Source organism: Oreochromis aureus, linkage group 7 (genome assembly GCF_013358895.1).
Source record: "Oreochromis aureus strain Israel breed Guangdong linkage group 7, ZZ_aureus, whole genome shotgun sequence".
In the NCBI taxonomy this organism is placed as follows: domain Eukaryota; kingdom Metazoa; phylum Chordata; class Actinopteri; order Cichliformes; family Cichlidae; genus Oreochromis; species Oreochromis aureus.
Window position 1 is genome coordinate 7868965 of NC_052948.1, and position 24369 is coordinate 7893333.

The window sequence follows — 24369 nt, forward strand, 5'->3', positions numbered from 1 at the left end:
ACTGTACTCAAAGAGTTTCCACACTCACAATATCTCAATCCAAGAGAGCACCTTTGGGATGTAGTGGAATGCAAGATTCACATCATGGATGTGCAGCTGACAAATGTGCAGCAGCTATGTGATGCTATCATGTCAATATGGACCAAAATCTCTGTTGAATTGAGACAGTTACAAAGGCAAAAGAGAGTCCAGCCCAATACTAGCAAAGTATACCTAATAAACTGACAGGTGAACATTATCATTCATTGAATTTACACAATCCTCTTTTCTTAACTTGGGCAAACAGCAACAGAAATTATGTTGTTTTTAATCTGATGAGTTGTAGGCCATGTCTGATCTGTACTAGATTAAATAAGTGATTTAAATCGGTGAGATTTACAATTTGCTGTACCAGTCATGAAAACAAAGGGCACAGAGGTTTGTCCTCTCTGAAACAAAAAAGAGGGAAGAATGTGAGAGGTGTTGTTACTGCTAAACTTTGCCTCACTGTATTTACACCACAGCCCTGTAGAGCCCCTAGTGGCTAGGTAGGATGTTGAGTATATTCAGAAGGTTCTAACAGGTTCCTAAATACCAATTTTAGATCAATCATATCTCTTTTTTTTTAACTTTCTCCCTCTTTCTTTCTATTTCTATTTCTCTATATCTTTTATTTTATTGTTTGGGTTTTTGTTTTTGTTTTGTTTTGGCTGCAAAGTCTGATGGCAGCCTGTCATGACACATCTAATTTTCCTTATCGCATGACCACTTTGTGCTATTTTTATCAATTTACCATCTTTAAGGTAATGACCATACCTGATTATATTGCAGACAGTAAACAAACAGCAGCTTTCAGATGTTGGATTAGTCTTTTCTTTATCACCAAAGCCTCTGATTAAAGACATAAAACGCCACAGAAAGGCTGTCCATGTCACTGCTTTTGGAGGATTAGTGTTTCTTAGCAATGGAGTACACAGAAATGACTTTATCTCTTCTTTCTCTGTCATTGCTCTACCAAACCATTTTCAGCTGTCTCAATCCCAGCCTCGTGTCTGAGTTTTCACAGCCTACAATGAAGGCAGCCCATAACTTTAAGTACTGTTTTGTGGACCTGTGTAAATTTGACACCATTATGCCACTGAGAGGGTCTGTGTAGGTGTTAATGTTAGCATGGGAGATTGCCAGAGATCTGTATAATGCCTGCTTACCTCATCATACGCAGCCAAAAAGTTCTCCTTTACTCTTACATTATGCTTACATTTTGGTCCTTCTGCTCTGCTCCAAGATCTTTAGACTGTCTTTTTGTTTTTCATTCATATTTGTCCCAGCTGCTCTTTTGCTTATCCCTCTTCCTGTTCCTGTTCAAGGAGCTAGCACTGTATCCTAGAGCGCTGTCCTCTTATTTAAACTCAATGCCTTCTTTTTCTGCAAAGGTAAATCAAACTGAGGCCCACAGAATTGCCAGTAGTGGTGGATGTAGAGATGTCCTGTGATGATGTCTTTTTTATAATTTTTAGCACCAAGGTTTGACTTTCTTGCTGTGATCTTGAAGTTGGTTGGCAGCAGCTCAACTTCCACAAAAACCTAACTAGAAGTGATTTAAAGTATAATGTGTTTTTTTGTTTGTTTGTTTCTGAAGTCTCTATTACCAGTTGACTTGAACCTTAATTTTAACCTTAATTTGTTTTAGTGTACTTTTCTTTCACTTTACAGCCCCCTTTTTCTGCCACTGCCCAGTTTAAACTGGCAGACTTGGCAGAGCAAGGTTTGTGTGTGGTGGCACTGGGGGCAGGGTGCAGAGCTTGCCTGGGCTGACTGTACCCAGCCCCTCATAATTACAGACAGTAAACAGCTAGTGCTTTTAGGTCTGATTTTCCCTGTCTCATGGGGAGAGAGTTCACTTTGGCATGAGAAAAAATGCAGAAAGGATGAGAAAAGGGGAAAAGACATCCTGAAGATGGGCAAAAACTGTCATCCTTATTCTTGGTGATGAATATGGAAGCAGTTTGCAAAGAGTTATAAACACACAGACAGGCATTGTGCCCACCCCCAGAACTTAACACACACACACAGTCATAGTCCTTCCTGAGCAGCAGTCGTTTGATGTGATCTTATAGTAAGTCTTAATTAAAACTTCCAACACCCCCTGGTTAAATATGTGTTTGGTCTTTTTCCTTCACTCCCTGAAACTGTCAAACTGATCACCTATTTTATGTCTCTCTCTGTGTCTGTGTTTTTCTTTCCGTCTGCCTGCCTGTCTATGTCCTTCCCCTGTCTCTTTCCACTATTTCTAAAGCGAAGCCCTTCTGTCCTACACCCAATACTTGGTCTAAATTTACTTTTGGTCTTCCTTCTTTTCTTTCTTCATTTTAATTTCCTAGACATTTAACACTGTCACTGGCAAACTCTCACACTTTATCTCTCCCTATTGCATTTTGAGGTTTCACTGGCAGAAGTTGAACCGATTTTGCGACATTACATTTCATTCAAAAGGTCCAAACTAAGCAAATAACTCTCTGTGTATTCAAATCATTTGCTGTATGACATCTCTGTTTCTCCATCTTCTTCCTCATTGCTCTTTTTCTCTGTCCATGCACTGCACGGCACTAGCAGGCGGTGGGACTGGAGGTTTTCTTTGGCAGCCTGCTCCCCCTCTCTTGGCTGAGACAGGGCCTGTGCTACTGGCTGGGAGTGTGGAAGGGAAGCAGGGAGGTAGTGAAGGCAGAGGGGAGGGAGAGAACGGGCTTGGGAGGAGAGAGGCTGGAGGGGTAGAGGCGTGGTCTCAGCTGGTAATGAAGTCTTCTCTTTTCATCCTCAGAAGGCAGAGTGTGAGCGAATGGGCCCGGGGTCTGCGCAGCTCCACAGCCCTCTCTGCCTCTAAAGTGTGCTGAGCGCTGCTCCGCTCTGCGCTGCCTGTGCCTGTCTCAGCTCCCGTCCGCCACAGCTGAGAGATACAAAGATACCAAGACTGAAAGAGAACGCTACAATCATGAAGCTTTTCCTTGCATCGGCTCCACAGCGCTACTCTTGAGGTAAGACGTGAGTGAGACTTCCTTCTTTATGTGCTGCTCCTGACCGTGCCTCACTATGTGCTCTGCTTTCTGTCCGTCAGTCTCTGTTGATTGTTGTGGTGGGGGCTGGGAGGTGGGGGTGTAAGGGGGCCTGTCCAGGTTAAGTCACTCCCACTTCCATTATGCATGTGTACGTGTGTGCACGTGTGTGCCCATACAGTATGACCAGTTGTAGGTAGCTGTGTTTTGGCTCATGTGAGAATGCACCTCTGAATATAGAGCATGTGTGTGTTTGTGACTTTGCACGAATGAATGCAGTCAGCGTCAGCAGTGAAAGGTTTATGTTAATGGTGACAAATGGGTTGTAGCAATGCAAAGAATGTGGCTGAAGCACACATGAAGGAAACAGGACGAAGTGGCATGCATTATTAGAAAAAAAACTTTGGAAAAGTAAGGTGAAAGTGACTATTCTGTAGCAATGTTTTGGTTTTTTAAAAATTGCTTTGTTTGTCAGATGAACTTAATATCACTCTTTTTACTGCCCTTCTGGGCTAGTGTTAATATAATATAGAGCCATAAAGTCATTTTAAATGAGCTGCTAAATAGGGTGGTGTTACTGCACCTGAGTGTTTGGCCACATGTGGATATTTATTTATTTGAACTGTTTATTGCTGTTGAATGCAAAAGGCTAGTGGGGCTCATCTCTGTAAATAAAAAGGACAGCAGGCACTCATCTGCAGCCCAGTGACACCAGGCTTTGAAGTGATTTCAGTGGATCTGTCCTCCTCCCCGCTGGGCATTTCAGATCCGGCCTGCAACTCTCTTACTTTCATCCACATTCCCTTGGAAATCCATCCATCTGTATTCTTTCACACACCTCCTTCCTGATCCCATTCACTCCATGAGTTCTTGCACCCTGAAACCCCTCTGTGAGGCCTTCACCTCCTATCAACACCTCCTGTATTTTCATAGACAGTATTCCTACGGTTTTTATTCTCCATCTCGTCTGACATGCTTCCAGGGAACGGGTCTTTCCGATACCTCTCCCAGAAAAAAAAAAAAAAAAACCTAAGTGACTTTCCATTAGTTTTTGCTAGGCCATGAGAATTATGGTTTCCCAAATGAATGGTGTACAGGAGCCCAGCTTAATTGAAAAAACACAAGCATGGTCTGCCATGAGGAGACGGTCCTTGTGTCACTGTTGAACTGTGCGAATGTACTTTCCAGAGCTGGCGAGGGGGAGAGAAAGAGAGAGAAAATACAAAAAAGAGCATGAGAAGGAGTACAGACAGAAGGCTGGGGCAAACAGATTTATTAAATAATAGTCTGGAGAATGAAAAGAACTGATTGAAAACATTGGTGGTGTTACACAATGCCGATCGAGCAGCAAATAAAGATGAATCAGCAGAGGGCATCAAATTATATAAAAATTCTTCTAAAGAGAGCCAGAAGACGAAAAAAAAACAGTTCAGTGTGAGTGAACTTCCAGTTTGGCTTCAGAAAGGATAGTTTGGATAAAGTGAGATTTTAGGGGCAAAAAATGACATAAGACGCCCATGTTGAGGCAGTTTGCTAGCACTTTAGCCCTAAGGTCAACAATAGAACACAATAGAACTGCTCAGTTTTACAAGTTTGACTTGTACAGCACTCCAACACATACTATCAATATCTGCCTTTCCTCCTGCATTCTCTCGGTCTTATTTCTCTTCTTCCCTTCCACTCCCCCACTCCCTTCACCGTGTTTGTATGAGATACTTGTGAGGCAGCCCCATATTGTGATGATTGAGGCCCTGTCATTGGTTCAGATGGCACATTTGTCAGACACATGTTTGCCAGCAACTGCTGTTGCTAGGGTGTGCAGCACTGCTGTGGAAAGCATCTCTTGTTGACTTCCTCACTGGGTGGTTCATGTGTTTGTCAGGTCACCGTAACCCCTGACACCATCACCACCTCCTGCTTTTCGTACTGCCTGTTAATGTAACTCTAGACTCCCAAAGAGATTACTGCCACACTCATGCATCACTGCTGACATAAGGAAACATAAAAGATCAACACTTGCAACTGCAAGAGGATAACAAAAAGTATTTGTTGTAAGAATCGTCCACAAGAATCCTCTGATGAAAACACATGCGGGCAGCCTTCACTGGAGAATGTGTGAAAAAAAAGATAACCCCAGGACTTATAAATGCACTTTTTTTTTTCAATTTATCCTCACTGACAATTTTTAATCAGAATCCATCAACCAGATACAGATGACTTATTGATATACCCAGTCTAAGGATTACATGTAGTTCTGTGTCTAAGGGGCATGACAATGGTTTAAAGGTTGGTTTATTATCAGCTCAGCAGGTACGTAATACAGTGTAGGTTATTCATCCATTAATTCCTATGTTGAGTGATGTCATCATGACTTTCTGACTTCTCTGGCTCAGTGCTGACAGGACTGAGATGACTTTCATTATGACTTGATAGTGAAAGGTGAACGGTGACTTCAGTGCTCATGTCAGTGGTTTAATCTGCCCTGTCCTTCCTACGTGGGATTAGAATAGAATAGAAATATAGAATAGAAATATCACGTATTGTCAGTAATTGGAGAAATTCAGGTGTTCCAGCAGCAAAGTGACAGGCAGATGGAGCGTGGAGATTAAAAAAAAAAACAATTTAGAACATAATAAAAAAAATACTGTACAGTTATTAAGTTATTAAAAACGTAAAAGATTATTAAAAACAGAAAATGGAAAAACTGTGCAAATAACAGTGGGGATAAACAACATTTTGCATTTGTTGGGAGCAGTGATGGCTATAAAGTCTAGCAGTTGCTGGGAGGCAGGACCTGTGATAACGCTCCTTTCTGCACCTAGGATGCAGCAGTCTGTCACTGAAGGAGCTCTCCAGTTCTGCAACAGCTTCGTGCATGGGGTGGGAAACATTGTCCAAGAGTGATGTTATTTTTGCCAAAGTACTTCTGCCTCCTTCCACTTGCACTGGGTTGAGAGGGCATCCTAAAACAAAGCTGGCCTTCCTGATGATCTTATTTAAACGCTTTCTCTCAGCTGTAGATAAGCTACTGTTCCAACAGACAACATAACAGAAGATGGCTGACATCACCATAAAGTGAAAAAGGGTCTTCAGGAATGCCCCCTGCACTCCAAAAGATCTCAGTCTCCTCAGCAGGTAGAGTCTGTCTTCCTGTAAAGAGCATCAGTGTTGTGACTCCAGCTTATTGTTCAGGTGAAAATCCAGGTACTTATAAGAGTCTACTATCTTAATGTCAGTTCCCTGGATGTTCACTGGTGTCGGTGTGGTGGGTCTGCACCTGCGGAAATCCTACACCAGCTCCTTGGTTTTCCCCACATTGATCAGAAGATGGTCCCGCTGTCCACAAAGTCCTGAATTCACTATCTGTACTCTGAGTCATCCTCACCTGTAATGAGGCCAACTATGCCAGAGCCATCAGTGAGGTTGTCCACTAACCACTGGCACAGCTCCAGCTTCTGCCTCAGAAGTCCAGGCTGGATGGTGTTCAAAGCACTGGAGATATCAAAGAACATGATCCTCACAGTGCTTCCAGGCCTCTCCAGTTGGGTCAGAACTCGGTGCAGGACGTATATGATGGCATCATCCACCCTGATTCTAGGCTGGTAAGCAAACTACACCAGATCCAATGAAGACTGAAGGAGGGGCTAATATGTTTGAGGACCAGTCTCTTGAGGGTCTTAATCAGATGTGAGGTTGGTGCTACCAGCCTGTGGCTGCTGAGGTCCTCCGGATGCATGGTCTTCGGTACTGGTACCACATAGGAGGTCTTCCACAGCTGTGGTACTTTCCCCAGCTTCAGGCTCATGTTGAACATGTATTCCATGATGCCAAACAGTTGGTCAGCGTGGCACCTCAGGAGCTGATTCCACCTGGACCATCAGCCTTTGGCATCTTGATCTCTCGCAGCTCGTTCCTCACCTGAAGTGTTGAAAGGGACAGGATGGTGTTGGAGGAAGGGGGGCGTGGGATGGAGTCTTTTGAAGCAGAGGTGGTGGATGATGGCTGAGGGCTGAGAAGTCATGGGAAGAAAAGCTGGCACTGGTTGAAGATAGGGTGTTTGCAGTTAATGTAGTCAGTGATTATGGATTATGGTGCAAAGGTATTGGGGAAAAAATAAGTTCTCCAAAACTTCTCCAGACATGAAAAATCTAATTCTGTGTTTAACTGAACCGACCCTCATGTTGAGGATTTACTGGTGATGAAAGCTGAATCTCAGGCTATGACCCTTAAGACCAAACAACACTGTTGAGCTCTTGGAGTCCAGTTCTGCAGAAAGCTCATCATGTCAGGAATGTAAATGGCCTGTATTTGTATAGCACTTTATTTAGTCCCTAAGGACCCCAAAGCGCTTTACACTACATTCAGTCATCCACCCATTCACACACTGGTGATGGCAAGCTACATTGTAGCCACAGCTGCCCTGGGGCGCACTGACAGAGGCGAGGCTGTTGGACACTGGTGCCACCGGGCCCTCTGACCACCACCAGTAGGCAACGGGTGAAGTGTCTTGTCCAAGGACACTTCCAATTACAAGACGAACTGCCAACTCTTGAGCCACGATCACCCCTTGGTTATTGTTTACAAGAGCAATAACATGGTTATTGTTGTTTTGTTTGTGTTTCTTTTTTTTTTTCTTTTTTTTTGGAGATTGTCAGGGTTGTGCACTGCAAATGAACACAGTGTCAGACTGCCAGAGTGGACTTATACACTAACATCATAAAGGGTAAGGGAACATTTAGCACAAGTGAAAAAGGCAGCGTGGTAAAAATCGCAAAGTTTTTTTGGCCTACCACCACAATCTTTGCTTATCTCCCATCGTTTTTTTTTTTTTACCAGATTTGAGTTTCGGCGAGCTCGTCAGGTCTTGACACAGTGGAGATTCAGCATGAATAAAAAAAAAAACAAAGTGGTAAGGACAGTATCAGCAGTATGACTGGAAGCAGTGTATGACTGCACAAGGAGATTGTGGATTGAATGTGTAGATTTGATTGGAATTGTTTGTAAATAATGTATTTTGAGGACATAATGAGTTTGTTTTGTGACCATAATCTGTGCGTTATTTACTGATGTCGTCAAGGAAAAAATCCTGATTTTTCTCAGCACTAATTTTTAGATGTAGACTAGTTTCTACTTGCTTAAATATTCCATTTACCTCTATCTTATTCTCACTGGTGAATGATCAAAGAAACACAGTCGTAGTAAAAGAGTATTTCTTTATTTATTACCGACTACACCCATAATAATTTTCAACCATAACTGGAATTATCATACTGTTATATTTTGAATTCCCTCCCTCCATCTTTTACTGAACACTATTGCCTCCTGAGTGTGAGCAGAAACCATCTACAGTTGGCAAAAACATAAGAAGAGAAATGATGCGCTTGTGCTTGGTAATACCTTAAAGGAAAGAGCTTTGAATTCATGATAAATTATTGCTTTCATCACAGACTTCTCATGGTGCTCCCAGTCATTAAAACTCAAAAAACCTCAAAGTTAGATGAGAGTATTTTTAAATTTCTAGGCCCATATAATTTTCAGCTAAATTTGAATATATAATTGAAGAGATGGTCTCATGATTAAAAATTGTTATGTGTTTGTCGGCTGATCGCTACCATAAATAGACACCAGTGTGATTTAAGACACTGGCAGTATAAACAGCAGACTTCGTATTACAAAAATATTGTGCAGTAATTTTTACTTCATTTATTCCATTGTTTAAGTTGTGTAGTAAGGGACATGAATAGTATGAGGACACTCTTAGAATTGAATTTCTTGACCTCATTCACCTCATATCCTTTCCTCAGCTTGCTTTCACTGTACCTCTCAAACGTTTCACTCAGGCATTACTGGCTTTACTTTAAAGAGTCTTTATAATGAAGTACTTCATTAGTAATTAGCTAGTTTATGCGAGCCTCTGTCAGGTGCCTTCTTCAGCTGGTGGCGCTCTTACCAGCGAACTAGTCTGTCCGTGCCTAGAATCAGGCCTGTAAATAGGATTTGGAGGCAGATGCTTTATAAATTGCAGTGCAGATGTAAAACACATGACTTGGTGGAGCAGCAAGTCCCTCAGGTTCTATCATTTTGTCTCTTTCTCCTACCTCCTTCTACTCCTCTTATTCTTTGATTTCTCTGTCCTCTTATTCAACTACTGCACATTCACCATATTTTCCATCCTACTGTATGTCTGTATTTATCAGATCACACCTTCATTCTGAAGGTCTTCTTAACCTCCTACACAAATCCAAGTTAATATATAGATATGCTATGTGTTTTAATGTGTGCATGTGCCTATATGTGTCTGTGTGTTACGGTGTGCATTTTATGCATTCTTCACTGTAAGTCCAAATTTCTGTGTCAGATTGTAGGTGGTGTACTGTGTGTCTGCTGACAAATAACCTCTGGATCAGCCGTCATGTGTTTATTAGACACTCTATCCAACAGGCAGAAAATTGGCCTGAATTTTTGCCTTGCACCTCTGCTCCTTCTGCTGCATGAAGGCAGACCCAGGAGCTCTGATTGCTTCTGACACTGACAACAAGACCTAGCTTCCTGAGAAGACTTTCTGCAGAGCTCCTCTTGTATCTGCACAGAAAAGTCAAAGGTGATCAAATCAAATAAGATGTTTTTTCTCTAATGCTTGCTGGAACTTAGAGGTCAGACAGCAAGTTACATATGGATTGGCAGGTTTATGTTTACTTTTAGTGTGCTGAAATATCTCTTTATCCCATTTTTTAACCCTGACACTTGAACCTGCTGCATCATTCCTTTTGAGTGAAGAGCAGTGCATCATTTGTAAATTATGTTTTAGCTACCTTGGCCTGGGCCTGCAGCTTGATAACTTTAGGATCACTTTCCCTTTTCAATCCCCTCTCCACTACATTCCTGCTGGTCTCTGCGTACTTCTACGTTTTGCTCCAGATGTGGCATTGTTTGGACACATTTGTTTTGGGCTGGGGCCGGTAGACCTGCTCACAGTCTGATGTCATGCTCTATTTAAAGGGAAAGCCATGAGAACTGGGTGGAAAGGCGCACGCTGTGGTTTCACTTCAAAGCTTCTTTCTTGGACTACTGATGACTGTCATCCGTGGCACAGCAATCTGTGTCATGGACAGATGACCACATTCATTTTAACTGTTGACAGATATGTGATTTTAAAAAGGTTCATAGAGGAGGCAGGATTTTGCACAAAAATCAGGAAGTTTAACTTTTACCTCATGGCCTACGAGTTTTACTGAAGTTTTCTCAGTTTCACGGTTCTTTACAATAACCTGCCACTCCTACAAAGAAACAATACAGGGTCTTATTTAAAGATTAGGCTCAGGCTGTGTATGGTATAACTGAGAGAAACCTGATACTATAGTTGGATGAGATGAAAGGATGATGCCCTCAATTGAACCAACAAACATGACAGGTTTTTATGGGTCAGGGGAGTCACATGCTGCTTAAACTTTCATGCCTCTCTAATTAGCTCTGTCAGTCAATGAACCTGGCACCTCATGCCATTAAAGAATGGGATAATGAATCCTGTCTGTCTCTCAGTGTGTGTGTGTGTGTATAGGGTATTCTGTACCACATTAAATATGAAATATCTCACTGTGTTCCAGCTATATGGGGGTTAGGATAAGGGCATCTTTTCCTCGATGACTGAGCTTATTGTGTCTCTTATTTAAACTGTGAGCATAGTGGAAAGCCGCTTTACTGTCAGATTCCCCATGGGAGCTCTGCCTTCAGCACTATTTGGCCTTCAAACACATATATATTTGCCAGGTCCTCTCTAGTGTTTCTGCTTCAAAGAGCCAAAAGTTCTAACCCTGCTAAATATTTCCGGTTCAAACGGGCATGTTTGCTAGATGTTCATCCCTCTCTGTCCCTTCTCCTTTCTCCGTGGTGTTTGCTTAAGGAGTTCACAGTGGCCTTACAGGAGTTGAAATCTGAAATGACTGAGGTGAAGTGCTATTAGGCAATTTAGTAATGCTCACACACATACTTCCCGAGTAAGGGAAAGTAGCACTGAGATAGCATTGTCATCACACAGGCTCTCTCTAAATTTGCATCAGTGGGATGCCCACATCCTGACAATGCAAAGCGTTGTATTCACACACTCAGGCACAAGTATTTAAAAGGTTAGGTTAGAAGGTGACACAGCCTGCTGAATGTTTTTAAATGCATTATTGCCAATTTATGCATTGTGTTTTATTCCCAGATTGTTTAAAGAGAAAGAAGCTGGCAACGGAAAGTGAGTTTTCCCACTTTTGCAGCGTACATATAATTCTAGTGTTGTATTTTCAGAGCAGTTATATATAAATGCAGATGTTTTTGACACCGAAATGTGTTTCTCTGTGGGTCTCGCTCCCTTTCAGCTTAAAGTTCACTACAGTGCATTGCCACTGTGGTCAACATCAAAGGCCTGGATATAGACATGTTTACACACTTTCATGCACAGACACGCAAACAGACTTTTGGATCATTTATATTTACTTACATATGAGAACATAAACAATAAAGATGAAATCAGGAAAACTCTTCAGCTCATGCATCCTTTCCAAAAGCACACTCACAATGTCACACACTCACACACACTCACACACACACAAACAGTCTGCCTGGCTGCGGTCCAGTGCTGCGCCCAGTGTTTCCTCCAAACATAGAGGCCAGATATTACACATAATGAATGGATAACAGTTCAACCCTGGGGTCATGAGGTCAAGCACGTCTAAATGATCACTGCTTCCGCTCCAGATTCTGTTTATGACTATGTGTATACACACCATACAGCCTGTCAGACAATTATATACACCCCACACCCAGCGTCAAGCTCAGACAGCTGGCACAGCCAAACATTCACCGTCTGTTTTAGGGAGGGGAGGGTGGCGTGTGTGTGTTTGTGTGGGGGGGTGGAATTACGCACGTTATCAGGACATAAATCTGTTTACCCACCGCTTGCCTCCTTTTGGGGACAAAAGCAAGAGTCCACAACATAAATCAGAACAGAATGAAGGATTAGGTTTACGGTTTGGTTAAACTTAGGTTTAGTTTAAAGTTAGAGTTAGGGTAAGGCAAGTAGTGATTATGGTGAGAATTAGGGAAAGTTTCCAATAAATGAATGAATGTAATATCTTCTTGTGCAATAGATACGCAAGAACCTGTGTGCCCGTTTGTGAACTCATTCAACTTCATTAATCTGCTACTAACACGAAGATTAAATAGAAGGCTAAGGCTGCGAGGAAATTCTGTTAGTGCCGGAAAAAAAGTCTTCTTCATCTTAATCAGAGACAGCCTTTATTGCTGCCCTTGACTGTCTATGTTTCCTCACATTTTTCCCATTTTCTTTCACATATTAGTCTATCCTAGTGTGCTGCACATTGCAGGAAACACAGATAATGAATCCCAGCATATTCTGTGATAAGGTGGGGAAAAGATGTAATTTGTTCACACAAATTCAAGGATGATAAACTCACTTTTTATAGGGCTAAAGCAGGTGTTTGGGTAGGACAAATGGGAGGTACTGATGGATAAGGTGACAGGGTGGAGTAATAACAAACTTCAGTATAAATTAGAGTTAAACATTGTCATTTGATGGGAGTGTCAGACTGGTTGAAACATTGGTTTCATTTTCATCCTTGTTTTTTTTTTTTAATTTACTTGTTTTTCTATCCCAGATTCCCAGAGTCCTTTTTATATTTGAAAAAGTTGGACATCTAAAGAGAACAAATTAGCTCATTGATGTAACTGGATTACTCTTCGCCTGCAGACAGTGTTATTTCATAAATAAATGCTTCACTGATCTTTGAAACAGGAAATTATCCAGTGGGAAAAGTCCAGTTTAAGCATGAAAGCAGCTTTGCATCCTTTCACAGCGGTTTTATTTCATGTAGCATCTTTTGCTCTGTACCCGTTTGGAAGTAGGGACAAAATCTTCATCATCACCACTCATTGACTCTGCCTGTGTGTATGTACATATCCATTTGTTTGGATTTGTTTATCTTTTTCCATCTGTGTTTGTATATATGCAGCCATGTATATGTACACCTACACATGTTTTTGTTCAAATGCCCTTTTGTGGTATGTCATGCCTATCTGTGGGTTATACCTCTGCATTAGAAAGTTGATGCCTGACTCTTCAGCCTCAGCACCATAGTGTATATCTCATTTCCGTGTTTGCATGCAGCCTTAAACTGCCGAGGAGAAAAAAGGGGTTTGTTATATGAACCATGTGTGGCTACCGATGCACATCTGAAAGGTTAAAGCAGCAGGGAACTCAAAATGTGTGGCTACATCTGCCAACTTATTTTACTCTGTGTCTGATATCAGACATGAGACTGTCAGTCTGTGAGATGCTATCAGCTCCGAGGCATCCAGCAAGGCCTAAAATGACCACTGATACCAGAGATAGGTATGATTTTGGTCTGTGTAAGTCCTCTAGGCCCTCCTTGAGGCCAGGATAACAACTGAGTCCTTGGCTGAAACAAAAACTGTGATGTACAGCATTTCTTACTACAAAGTCACATTTTGTTCCATGGGGTTTTGAGGAATAGCTTTCAAAAGCTTCCATCTTTTTCCAGATTTAGCAAGTGGGCACAACTGCTTCCTGTAAGACACGGTGGGATTATGAGTAAATGCAACAGACACACAAAGTGTCCTGTGGAGGCAGACGTATTAACAGACTTAACGGTTAGATTGCAATGTCAGGTTTGAGTTTGGTGTGTCTGTAGCTACAGGGAGGCTTTCTTGATATCGTATGTAAGATGTGGAGCAGATCATCAGCTTTCTTCTTTACCTTACATAGCTCATGCCTCTCAGCTTAAAACTCAGCGATGTTAGAATGATCATTGCTTTGTCCAGCAGGTACTTTTAATTCCAGAGCTTAAACACATCTAAGGATCTGTCTGTGTGTGCACCTTGGAGAGGGGCTAAGGTATCCCCTGTACTGTCTTACAGCACTACTATTATCTTCTTCACTGTCCCTACTTTTGAACTAATCTCTCTCTGGCTTCTTTCACCCCTGCCACTCTATGTGTCCTGTCCCTAGACACAAACTCAGACCTCCAGTCTCTGGTCCTCCAGAGAAAGTTACAGATGTTGTTGGGAAAGCCACCTCAGTCCACATCTTCTAAATCCTCGTGGCTCTGTGAGATGCTACAGTGCCACTGTTGTCTAAGCCCCTCCTACAACTTGAATGACAGACTCATGGGTGAGCAGAGCAGAGGCATTACTATCAGGTTTCCTTCTAACTACAGCAAAGACTGAGTCTGAGCCTGCTCTGCCACAGGGATCTTCATATTCCCAGAGGCACTCACGTGCCTTCTGCTTATGAAATTACACGCTTGGCCTTAGCTATTCTATTTCACAGAAGAAATTCATTTTATTGCTGACATTTTGTTTTCCATGACTTTACTAGAGAATGAAAGAGATGAAAAGAAGGATAAGAAGAAGCGGGGGTGGTAGTGTTTAGGAAAAGCTGACATCTATTTCCGTTGGGGAGCTGCTTTGCTTAGTTGCACCGCGTGGTTTGGATAAGAGTCAGATATTCCACATAAATATTTTTATGTGTGATTGACAATTAGCCCAAATTTGCTCGTAGTTCAGCTCACGATGCTTGAGAAGAAACCATTTGAAGTACTTTGATGTAGCTCAATGCTCTGTGATCATTTTCTCTCTTGGTTCGTCTTTATTACTTTCCCTCCTCATTTCCAATCTTCCTTTGCATCAGGTAGCTAACACCCTTTGCTCTTTTTTAAGCTCTGTTGTGAAAATATCAGAAAAGTTCAGAAAGTTTCAGGTGGAGAAAGCACATGCACAAAAAGAGCTCCAAACACAGCGTTCAGTTAGAAACTTTTAATCTGTGTTTATCTAGGCTGTTGATTTATAACTGAGTTCCCAGGGCTTATTGGTCAAGCTGTGATGCAGAGGATTATAAACCCTTCAACAGAACTGCTCTGTGTTAGTTATTATTCAATATCTAACACAGAGCTTCAAGTCATGATGGACCTTGAGTGAATTTTAATGAAAGATTTCCTGCTTGGTCCCTGCCAGGCCGACTACCACGCAATATCACCCGCTCCTTAAGAACTCACTCCTTCAAATTAAGGGTGAGGGAAAGGCTGCACTTCTAAAAACAGAATATTTTCAAAGGAATGAGGCCACTTTCAGGAAAGTTACAGGAGCTGTATCCGACTTTAGACCTCGGTATGGGTCAGTGAGTCTAGGAGCAGTAAAACCCAGAAGGCCGTGTCTCCCCCTTTTACTTCATCATCTCAGGCCAGAGATGAGGTGATCCACACGGTTGGTATGTGTGTGTATGTGTTTGCTCGCAGCGACAGGAGGAAAAAGTCAGACTCTGGTTTCGGTCCAAGACAGGAAAACGCTGAAGTAAGCTCACCCGTCACCTCCCAAACTCCACTGGCCTAATTATTCCTAATGCAGTTGTGTGATTTATTCTTTTAGCACCCTTTTAAAAGGGTGTAGATGTGTGTGTGTGTGTGTCTAATGTGGTAGTCTCGCTGAAAAAAGGTCATGTGAGGAGAACTGCTCTAAAGATGCAATGATGTATCAGATGTGTGTTTTTTGACAGATTTTGTTTCTGCCGTTGCCTGATTTGTGTCAGGAGCTGAGACTCACCCATTTTATGCTGTACAGAGTGTTCAGAACAGCCCTCACAGAGAGCAGAGGAAAGAGTTCAGTCTGACGAATGATGTCAGTGTTTGGAGAGGATGAGTGTGATGGTGGTGAGGGGGGGGGGGTTAGATGGGTCTGGGAAAATAAGAGTTTGTGTGGGGGAGGTAACACGAGATCCCCCACAGAGATGCTAAACTCCTTTACAGACTGAAAGAGAGAGAAGAGGACTCTTTACAAGGATGAAGAAAAACGTTCCCCTTTTAATCTGTTTGCAATCTAAAAATAACCTCCCCTCTCTGTCTACTGCCCACTGGGGCAGGCTTGTTAAAGTGTCTGTCTCCGAAGGGAAAGAGTCAAGTGCTACAGAGGACCAAACAAAAAAGAAGCTAGTAAAAGGGATGAGAAAAGAGGGAGGGGTTAAAATGGAAAATGGAGCAAAAGTAGGAGGGCAGAGGCAGGGTAACAGCAAAAATATGCAAAGAAGGAAGAGTGCTGGGAAAGATATAGGACAGATGGATCCTCGAGAGAGTGAGAAAAGGTTCATGAAGCTTTAAAGACTGCTAAGTGGATCATCAGATTTCTACCTTGTCAACTGTTCCTTCTCACCACGCCAGTCAGCTAGCCAGACTGAGTGTAAAGCAGATACACACCAACAGTATGTGGCCCCGAGGTTTTTCTGACTGTTGGTGCAGCAATAAAAGCACCTAATGCTTGAAAATGTGAAATAACAGAAAAACTTTTCCTTGGCCCAATGGCATGGCAGTTCTCTGAGAGGTTCACTGCACATGCACTGAATCGCACATTCCAGATAGTCACCCATTCTTCAAATGCTTCCCTAGTTTTCAGTCTGACTCACAACTTGCTACTGTACCAGTGTGGCCAGCCACCCAGCCTGATGTGTCATCCCCATCTGTTACTGTTCTTTTTCCCCTGACTTCCAGGAAAATGAATGGAACAGGACAGTGTTTGTTTTCAGTCGGCTTTTGGTAATTTGTACCAACAACGTATTAGAAGAAATGAACAAAGAGGGAAAGAAGTTCTAAAAATGCAAGACACTGTCTCCAGGACATGCTGAGCTTCTCTCGGAAACTAAAACAATCTCTGAAAGGTGGAAAAGAGACTCAAAGAATGTGGAGAAAAGTCTACTACTGGATTCATCAAATTGTGACTCTGCTATAGTCAGAGGCTCCTTCTTTCTGACCTGCACTACAGAGCTGGCTCTCAACTTGCTCACCTCTAACATTCCACCTTAAACAGCGGTAGATAATAGCATCTCGTCATCTCTTCTCTGACCTCAGTTCCTTTCATTTTATAATCACACTCACACTGCGGTTAGCAGAAATATTATTCAGATACTCTCAGATGACATAAAGAGCAGACTGTTGCCTGCCAAGTACACAACTGATATGCTACAATTACTCAGCGTAGCTGATAAACAACATATGGACGCTTCACTTTCAGACAAGATCACACAAAAATACTAAAGCTACATACCTTATCAGTGGTGCCTTTTTTACCACTGTGATGTCATTTTCCCATTTAAATCGGGGGGAACTAACCTGCCTGCCACCATTACTTTTTCCTTTTTTAACAATGGAACATCAGCTGGGCGTCTGCGGAGAGATTGCAACACTGAGGTTATTCTAGTCTGCTGGAGCTGCAGCAGTCTGGGGGAAAGAAATCAGCACAGAAATATCTGAGCCCCTGACCAAACCAGCTAAACACCATTCATAAATTCCTCCAAGATTGCAGCCAAGAGCCTAAGACCTGAAGATGTGTGGACTGCCTGACCTGCTATTTGCCCTCTCTGCCGGTTTGAAGCAGACTACCTTGCCATAGAAAGAAAGGTATTCTAATGTTAGATAAGAGCATGTCCTCAGACACATTTTCTGTTTACTGCTAGTTTTCCCTATCCTTCAAAACATAACAGCAGAGATTTGCATATTTGCTTTTTGAGGTCAGTCGAAGCTTTTAGCATTTCAAATCCTCTCAAAACTTTACGAGCCTATATTTCATTTTAATTTCCCTGTCCTCGGTCTGCATGCACGATAGCAAGGTGGATAAGAGATGCCGGGAACCTACTCTCTGGAGAAAAATCACCAATCACATGAGACTATCTTCATTTGTTATTCTTTCCTGGAAGTGTTGCAAATGGTACTCCTCCACATAGTTTTCAGTACATGAACTCTGAAAGTGTCTTTCTGTAAAAACAAAAAAGAAGTTAAGGTACGCATTTTGCAGTAGATAAAAAAAGGACATGAAAGGGGCTTCCTTGTATTTATGTTATGTTTGAGATGGTTGTGAATCACAGTTAACCAGATCATTTTTAATGTAACTCTCTATCCTCAGTAAGTGGATAATAAGAAAGCAGGATCAAAGTCATCTTCTGTAATCACAGTTTACATTTGAACAACTCTTATTTATTTAGCATTTGTAGATATTTAAATATTTATACTTGCTAAATTATTGCTCCTATTTTTGACTAAATCTTTGACCAAAATCTGGGTGTGTTGTAGTGGCGAAAGGTCCTCACATGGCCCCTAAAGACCCAGTAGCCCTAGATTAATGGCTTTCCTGCTACCCAAGAGATGTAGACTGTGCCAAAACAAATGGTTGGGCACGCGATGTTGGCATGACAAATTGAAGTGAGGTCAAAAGGGCAAAAGACAGACCACAGCCCAGACCGACAGTTTTTCTAGTGGGGCTGCAATGAGACCATAATGCTAAGCTGAGAGGTCACCAGCGCAGGGTTACAGGTTGTAGCTTGTCCCTCTGTCTCAGCCTTTTAATGGACTGTGACAGGGCTTCCGATCCCAGCAGCCTGGCCAAATGTTATATTCATCAGAGGAGCTCCTGGGTTCAGCCATAGCACTTTTCGTGGATACAGAGTTTGACACATAAATTAGAGCGCGCTATCCTTACCTCAGCTTGTGCAACCAGAAAGGTATTCATCTGATGTGCATCATTCTGGAAGCGAAGACAAAAAGAAGTTGGCAAACTGTGCTGTAATGCTCACAGTAGTCATTTCACTTGAGTTATTTATTGTAAGTTTATAAGATGTCAGAAATGTGAAAAACTGTTGTAGTATGCAGTCAACCATATAAACAGCAAAAGAAATAAACAGCAGTTCTGAGTTAAAACAAACGTCATCTCTCACTTTAAGGTATCTTACTTAGTTAAGTGAGCTCATTTCAGATTTTGGACACCATTCTTAGCACCGGGGCAGGCGTTTGTCCACGATAGTTCGGTGTTTACTTAATGTTTTCCAAGTGTTGATTTGGGATTGTGGTTTCAACTCTTGCGTTTTGAAGTAAATTGGCTAAATCAAAGTAGAAAAACATAGGCTGTAAATCATTACTCGTTCACTGATAAAATGTTTTTGTGAAATGCACAGAGCATTATGTTCACACATAACTCAGGACGTGAATGCTCACATATGGTTGAAGGTCAAGAGGGGATTGTTGGTGTTTGGGTGACTGTGAGAACCTTAGTCTTGAATACTCTGGGTTTTTTATATTTCTTTGTGACCAAAGAGTAAAGCATTCAAGCAGATCTAGTTGTGCAGCAGCTGTAAAAATAGGAAGGAGAGGCAAAGTATAATTCATGAGATAGCGGGCAAGACTACTGCGGCTTGCACATACTATTTTGCACAGCGTTCAGATTTACATGTTTTTTTCCTTTATTCATCTAGATTGTTACAACAACTAAATTGCTCTTGCCGTTTGGTACAGAAACGTTCAAAAATGTGTTTAAAAAACTGAGTGGAAACGTCTCTTTCAAAAAATCATTACTGAGATACTGAAAAAAAAGCTTAAACCTTGTTTTGAGTGGTGCTATTTTCTCTTTTTCAGACCTTATCCATCAACCACTGCTGCTATGCAGAAAGAAGTTTTTACTCATGCCCCTGACAGCAAGACAGGATGTGACCTGTAACAATGTGCCCTGTAGATAAGCTCTAAGGTTTTCAAGCTTCATACCTTTCTTCTGGTAGAAGAAAAATCACCCACTGCAATGTTTGTAGATGAACTAATTCAATATTATTTATTATGTCCAAAGCCCAGATAAAATAGCACTACAGGCCAGAGGATGACATTTGTGTACTTCTGTTTAGAGTGAACCTTCCCTTAAGCTGTGACTTAAAACATGGAAATAAAATGTTTTCATCATGAATAATCCCCTTTTAGAAATTTTGATAGTGGCATTGTGTATAAGAGTAAGTATATTCTCCATGGTACCCAAGGGTATTTTAAGTCTCACTTTCACTTTTAGCCATTTGAGGCCCCATAATCTGTCAGATTTGGAATAAGTCACACTCACTCATCCTATATTAAAACCTGAGAACGTATAACAACGATTTTATGTAAGCCCTCTATTAATTGCTAAGACACGGGCTGAGAAAAATATTCTTAGGTACACAGAATATTCTCTGGTTTGCTCTTTGGCTTGCTCGGCCGCCAGCGTTCCACACAGGTATGTCAGACAGGTGGGGTATGGTTGATGCACAGAAGCGGCTTTCTCTATCTCAGCCTCCTGCACTGGTCTCCAGTGAGCCTGAGCAGATTTGATGGGAACAAAGTGAGCCCTGCCAGGCGCTTTGGCCTCCTTTTCAGCACTGGAAACGCGTTGGGGAGTATACAAAAACATTTAGTGTAGTTTCAGTTGATTAAGTTTGTTGATCAGCAGGAGATTAATCGTGTAAAAACTGGTTTATTTCTTCATCATACACTCCTATGCTTCAGTGAGAGCTCAGCCAGAAATACCAATGTTTTTAATAGGCTCTAAGCATACTATCTCATCTGTGAAGATGTTGAGCAATTGAGCACAATCTTCGAGTCAGTGGTGATGTTGTGCAGGATCTCTGCAGAGTGAGACCCTGCAGTGATCCTGCTGAATCAGTGGGCATATAGCCTTAGGATCACTGTGACATCCAGTACAGAAAGATCAATACTGATGTTGTGTGGTGTAGAGACAGCAGGGACTGGATTAGTGCTGGTTCTGTTCCAGCCAGCATGGGTCAGCGTTGCACACTCTCTGTGGTGGAGTTGTGGATGTATGAATGGCTTCTTGCAGTGGCCGTACAGAACGTCATTCTTCTCACCCTCATCTGAGGCTGACATCCGAGGGGGAAGCCCAGGAAGGCGGCAAGTTAAATGTTTTTCTGTCCCCCTGGTAGGAATGGACGTATCGGGTGCTGTTTTAATGTGTGTAAAGTATAAACACACGGCAGTGTCCAACGACCCAAGGTAAAAACGACAAGGACATTAGTGAAAACAGACTGTGTCTCAGCAATATGCAGGGAGAAAACCAAAAACATTCAATCCAGTGACAGCCTCATCATTAATGCTGGGTTTGTTTGTCCTAAGAGTTACTTGCCCACTTTGCCATTTCCCCAAGAATCTTAAATAGCCCTACACTATTGGCCCTCATAGGGTTGTGTAAATATTCCAACTCAGGTGAAGACTACTATTCCCAAGTTCCTGTTCTCTCCACTGCTGCCAGGTCTAGATGGGACAAAGTACGCATTCCTGGAATAGCAGCATGACTCCAGTAACCAAACTGATTTGCTCCCCCTAGCCTCAGACAGAGATTTATTTATTTATTTGTTTGTTTATTTTATCCTCCACCTTTAACTGTGACTACCGGGATTCCCGTGCAGTGACTCAATTACAAGGCTCATTAACCATTAAACATCTATATAACCTTTTTTCTGTGTTCAAATACGTCATTTTATCAATGAACCTTGCTGCTCACTTTACCTTCTGACGTAACTGGACGCGTACCAGAGAGACAGACACCATACAAAGGCTTAACACCAGCGCGTTTCACCTCACCAGTCTCAGGGCAGCACTGGCACAGCTTGTCTGTCAAGCCCCAGTGAAAAAAGGGAATGAGCAGTTGGTTTATCTCAATGCCTCTGAGAGGGGAATATTTGTGAATTTTAAAATAAAGCTATCCTAAGGTTGGTTGGGGAGAGCGGGGAGGAGTCTTAGGGAGAGGATGAATAGGGTCCTGTGCTCAGCCCCTGGGTGGACTGAACCCCTCTGTTTGAGCTTTTTTCGGCCTTGGCACACAGGATTCCCTGTGAGGAGTTGGTCGGAAGCAGGAAGTGGTCGTGTAAGTCGATCTGCAGATGCAGCACAGAGCTCCTTTTCAACAGCAGACCCCTTGGTCCTATTCTACACAGCGACGCATCAGGTAGTCCTCCTGCTGCACCCGCAGCAAGACACATGCCACACAGGACCACTGGACAGAGAAAGTGCAAAAGATAAGAGGAAAAGCTAGGAAAGAGGACAGAGAGACAAGGAACAAAATTGGGAATGATGCCGAAACAGTGCAGACTTCCACTATTTAAGTCATTGATCAGATAGGAAAAGCTGTTTACCAGCTGTGGTTTAGCACTGCTGAAGTCTCTGCCAAAATCTGACACGGCTGGACAACAGTCCAAACTGTTATCCATGAAATCTTCTTTTGACCGGCAAGGAAGGGTAAAGTAGCCACTGCTAATACTAAAGTCAGGAATGAAAGAGTAAGCTACAGGTGCACTGTAGCTTAACATTTCCACAGCATACTGTGGTCGAACTGTTTGTTGCAGATAAGTGACTTATTAATGGCTCTGAATTAGATTCTGAGTGCAGTTTGCAGTCCTCTGTACTTGAGATCCCTTCGTCCTCCTCGTATCTCTTCTCCATCTTCTGTTGTGACTTTTCCAATGAAGCACAACTGCTCCAATTGTGAATTGGAGAACTATGCTACTTCTTATTTCAGATCCTGTAAATGCCCCCCAGATCCCTACCCCCACCCCAATCCATGTGGACTTTGTTTATAGATAGTTTTATCAGCAACATATAAAAAAGGTCTTACTCACAGAGGTGGCCCATTGACAAGTTAATTAGAATGGAATGCGGGGCACTCCAACAAGTGTGTCACGTTCTCCTTCACTTTGCCTTAATTGTCTTGGCTTTTCCAAACCATTACTATAAAGTGGTTTTGAGCAGGATGTATACCACCTTGTCTCTCAGCACTAAACAAGTTAGAATCCTGCTAAAATTTCACTAAATGACAGCTCAAACTGAGCTTCTGTTGCTATGAATGAGGCTATTGTTTAAATAGGATTCGTTGTTATTGTTTCCAAGTACTACTTTAGGTGCAGCTGAGCTGCTGTAGTGGACCAAAGTGTTGAGTCTCCAAAATAGAAGCAATTTTTTAATGATGTTTGTTCAGGCAAGAGAGTTTTTGTGTGTGTGTGTGTGTGTGAGGCTGCCACAGTTCAGTAGTAGTTTGACTGCATTTTAGTGATGTAAAATGCATTACTGAAACAGAGTTTCCAGTTTGCACTATTGTGACATAGAGTAAAGGGTGATGAATTGGTCCAGTCATGTCTCTGGCAGATCGTTTAACTTCAGTAAGCCTTTGAAGAACTGCCGTGACCAAGGAAATCCTTGACATCTGAGACACAACACAAAGAAACATAGACACAAACACAATCCAGCTTATGGTCCTAACATACGTCTAATAAAACCAAACAGAAGGGAAACAAACTTTATCACCATCAAGATACTGCTGTTTTGTCATTGTATATTTTTGAATACCATGTCATGCATTAACACAGGCTACTTAGGAAAGTCATAATTAGGTCATTTGGACATTTCCTTGGGCTATTTAAAGAGACACAGGCAGAGTGAATTTGGAAAATGCTGGTACTGACTCACGCACACTAGACCTGGAATTCCCTCTTTGCCATTTGCCAGGGGCCTACTGATTTTGGCATTGGTGCAAATTGGACGAAAGACTAAAAAAGGGAGAGAAAAATATTAAGCTGTGTTTTTTTCTTTGCTACCCTTTTCGCTCATCTCTAACATAAATGCTAGGATTCTGCTGGAGACACAAAATACTTATTGTCACCCTAATACACTCAACTCCAAACAACCTAAGCTCATGATCTTATTCTCTGAGTTAGCCGTGTTGCTTTTAGCATTAAGCTGTGACTGTCAGTCATGCAGCCACTCCAGTAACATTCGTCCTAAATCTTCCACAAATGTTTTTGTTTCCTCTCAGGACCAACCCCCACCTGCCCCTCAGTTCCTGTAGCCTAATGCTAAACTGAAGAGATTTTCTTTCATGTGGGTGTGGGAGAGAGAGAGAAAGAAAGTGTTAAGACAGACAGCACAAGATAGAATGAAGAAAAGAAGAGGCACAATGGTTCATCTGGGAATGATGTTTGAAACAAGAAAACAGAAGTTTACCGGTCATGGTTTTTTGTTTTTTTCTGTTCTTGTCTCTGTCCCAAAGTAATGGTGGAATATCTGAACTCTTTCTCTCAGCATATGGCACATCAGATGCTGCCAAGTCTAAAAGGAGTGAATTACTTTCCATTACAAACCCACTCTCCTTTTGATTTAAATCTCTGTGACAAGATCAAGTCAGAATTAAATCTGACTTTGATTCAGCTGCTGGTGCCGTAAAGTAATATTACACCTACTGCTCTATAAAAACCTAAACATTGTGCATGTCAGTCATACAACTTATACTCACGTTATACATAAACAGACTTGTCTGGATAAATACAGCACACAAATACAATTTTACTCCTCTGAATGTGTGAATGCACTTTCATGCCCTCACGTAAAACCTGAACCATTTTCCTAATTGCTATCATGAAGTGAGACCAAATGTTCACAAAAAGAGTTTTTGTATATCTGCCAGCTGTGAAGTCTCACAGAAAAAC

General features: G+C 42.0%; 1 protein-coding gene across 8 annotated transcripts in view; it reads left to right on the forward strand.

The window, feature by feature from the left end:
- Window positions 1-24369, forward strand: part of LOC120441033 (zinc finger protein 469) — a 200499-nt gene that overhangs the window by 156525 nt on the left and 19605 nt on the right. For 7 of the 8 annotated variants that reach the window (XM_039614642.1, XM_039614638.1, XM_039614639.1 and 4 more), the window contains one exon: window positions 2798-3011. The gene's annotated coding sequence lies outside the window, so the exon portion shown is untranslated. The remainder of the gene's footprint in view (window positions 1-2797; window positions 3012-24369) is intronic. The other variant, XM_039614640.1, reaches the window with a different exon arrangement.